The sequence below is a fragment of the Nomascus leucogenys genome, chromosome 11, assembly GCF_006542625.1.
Source record: "Nomascus leucogenys isolate Asia chromosome 11, Asia_NLE_v1, whole genome shotgun sequence".
NCBI lineage: Eukaryota > Metazoa > Chordata > Mammalia > Primates > Hylobatidae > Nomascus > Nomascus leucogenys.
Genome location: NC_044391.1, coordinates 84,681,638 through 84,684,271, shown reverse-complemented (window position 1 = coordinate 84,684,271; position 2,634 = coordinate 84,681,638). Strand labels below are relative to the sequence as shown.

General features: G+C 32.6%; 1 non-coding gene across 1 annotated transcript; it reads left to right on the top strand.

Annotated features, from left to right (window-relative positions):
* The first annotated feature begins 990 nt into the window (after positions 1-990).
* On the top strand, positions 991-1,092 carry LOC115837445. Its single transcript, XR_004032485.1, has one exon. It is a non-coding gene; the product is annotated as a small nucleolar RNA U13 (small nucleolar RNA).
* The last annotated feature ends 1,542 nt before the right edge of the window (positions 1,093-2,634 follow it).

Genomic DNA, 2,634 nt, shown 5'->3' with positions numbered 1-2,634 from the left:
TTCACAGACAGAATTAGAATTGTGTAACAAACATCAATTTTTGAAATAGAGCTTGAGGCAACTTCTGAATTTAGACTTACTTAATTTCTCTCAGCATCATGTACCCAATTTGTTAAAATGAAATAGCAATGCCTTTATCATAGGGCTGTTTTGAAAATTACATAAAAAACATTATATTTTCAGCTTGTCACTCCTGGGCCTCCCACGAATGATGATGACACTTTACTCCTTCTTGACATTTATTTCTAGTGAAATAAAGTGAGCTTACATAAATCTCTATTTAAGAATAAAGTTGGTGTTTTTATTCATGTTATCCAAGAAGAAAGAAACAGCATTCACCAAATATTTAATGAGACCCCTAATACAATATTCTCTTTACTGGGAATATAATAGGGAATAAGGAGAGCAAGGTGCACCTTCTAAATAGGCAATGGCAAATTCAGGTAAATATGATTGTGTAACGGTGAAACACAAAGAGGATTTTGACAGAGTATTCCCCAAAATGGGGCACATTTTACTTTGGAAAGGATTTCAGGTAGGACGTAAAAGAAGATATAATTATTTTAGCTAAAACTAAATTATGGGAGGCAGCTTGTCATGTAAAGATGTAGAAGAAAATAATTTTAGAAAAGGAATGGGCAATTGGAAATCTCCCAACATAAAAATGAACTTACTATTTTTTATAATCAGAAAGTAGGTCCATGTGTCTTGATTGCAATAAAGTATATTGTCAACAAGTTGGTGGGGGCCATGTCACACAGTGCTCTGTAGTAAATGCTGTGGAGTTGGGGTTTAGTCTAAGAGAACGAGAGCACTACTAGGTGGTATTTGCTTATTTTTTCAGAGGAGATTGTTGCTATTGTGGATAAAATGCATTTTGATGGGGCAAGTGAAACAAAAAAAAATCAGAAGTTTCATTCATAGATCCTGATAATCAAATCAATTTCAAAAGATAAACTCATTGACATAAATAGACAATTCAAAAATGAGGTACTTTTGTGGTTCGTAAGTGTGATATATGAGTTTTCATGCTCATGTATGAGATGTACCTCCCTCAAAGCTTAGAACTTCAGCACGTTGCCTAATATGAAAAAAACAAAGAAACAAAACCAAAATATATAAATGTAAAAAACAACTTTTATAAACAGGTCAATAGCAAATACATAATATGCAGACTTTAAAGACATTTTAAAAATCAATGGATTCTTCAGTGAGCAAAATAAGTAATTTATAGGAAAATAAACATAAAATTTATAGATGGACTTCTCTTCATCTTTATAGAGATACAGAAAGAATAACTGGGATATTTTTGGACATGTGATTATAGGAAGACATCCCTGAGGAGAAGATAATTCAACTGAGAACTGAACAATTATAAAAAGCCATCAACAAAGTGTTTTCCACAATATTTCACAGATACAGCTAACTAGATGCCCAGGAAGAGTCAGAAAACAATATGAAGATAGGCAAAAAATTCAGAATTTCACTGTGGTCTGAATTATGGGGCCCAAAAAAGAAATTTTAATTCTTGTCTGGACACCATGAAACTGAGGTCATTTATCAACTACAGTTGTTATGAAGAGGGCTATTAACATAATTGCTGCTATTTTTGCAATAATGTGATGAACTACCAAAACAAGCTGAAATTCAGCAACATTCATTCTCTTGGACTATAAATATTTGTTTCTATCTTGCTGTATATTATATATCTAATCTATTTAAAAGTTCATTTAAATTTTTTTAGATTCTCATGTCTTGTTTAGTTACCATATATTTAAATAAAAATACATATTTTTATGAAGATATCAAATTGGAAAATAAATTAACTATAACTGACTTCTGTAAATGTTTTCCTTTCTCTCCAGATGTATAAAGAACCTCTGAAAGAGTCCCAGTTTTACATTTCAAAGTCTTTTGCCTTCTATTTATTGTGTTGGGATGGAGTGGAGGATATTTGATGGAGAATTGATTCTGAAACTTGCCAAAATAGGGAAATACTTTGCTCATCTTCCATTGTGGGTTATCACAAAGAAGAGTTTCCCTTTTAATCATCTATTTACAGGTATGGCAGTAGCTTTATTTTTTCTTTTTTTTATTTTAGGTTTTATTTTAGGTACATGTGAAGATTTCTTGTATAGGTAAACTAGTGTCATGTGGGTTTGTTGTACAGATTATTTTATCACCTAGGTATTAAGCAAGCTCAGTACCCAATAGTTATATTTTCTGCTCCTCTCCCTCATCCCACTCTCCACGGTGAGGTCCACCCCAGTGTCTGTTGTTTCCTTCTTTCTGTTAATGAGTTCTCATCATTTAGCTCCCACTTATAAGTGAGAACATGTGCTATGTGTTTTTCTCTTCCTGTGTTAGTTGGCTAAAGATAATGGCCTCCAGCTCTATTTTTGTTTCCCTTTCCAGCATCTGTTATTTTTTTTTAATTTTTAGTAATATCCATTCTGACTGGTATGAGATGGTATCTCACTGTGGTTCTGACTTGCATTTCTGTAATGGTCAATGATGTTCAGCTTTTTTTTTTTCATGTGCTTGTTGGCCACATGTATGCTTTGTTTTGAAAAGTGTTTGTTTGTGTCTTTTACCCACTTTTCAATGGGGTTGTTTGCTTTTCTCTCATAAATT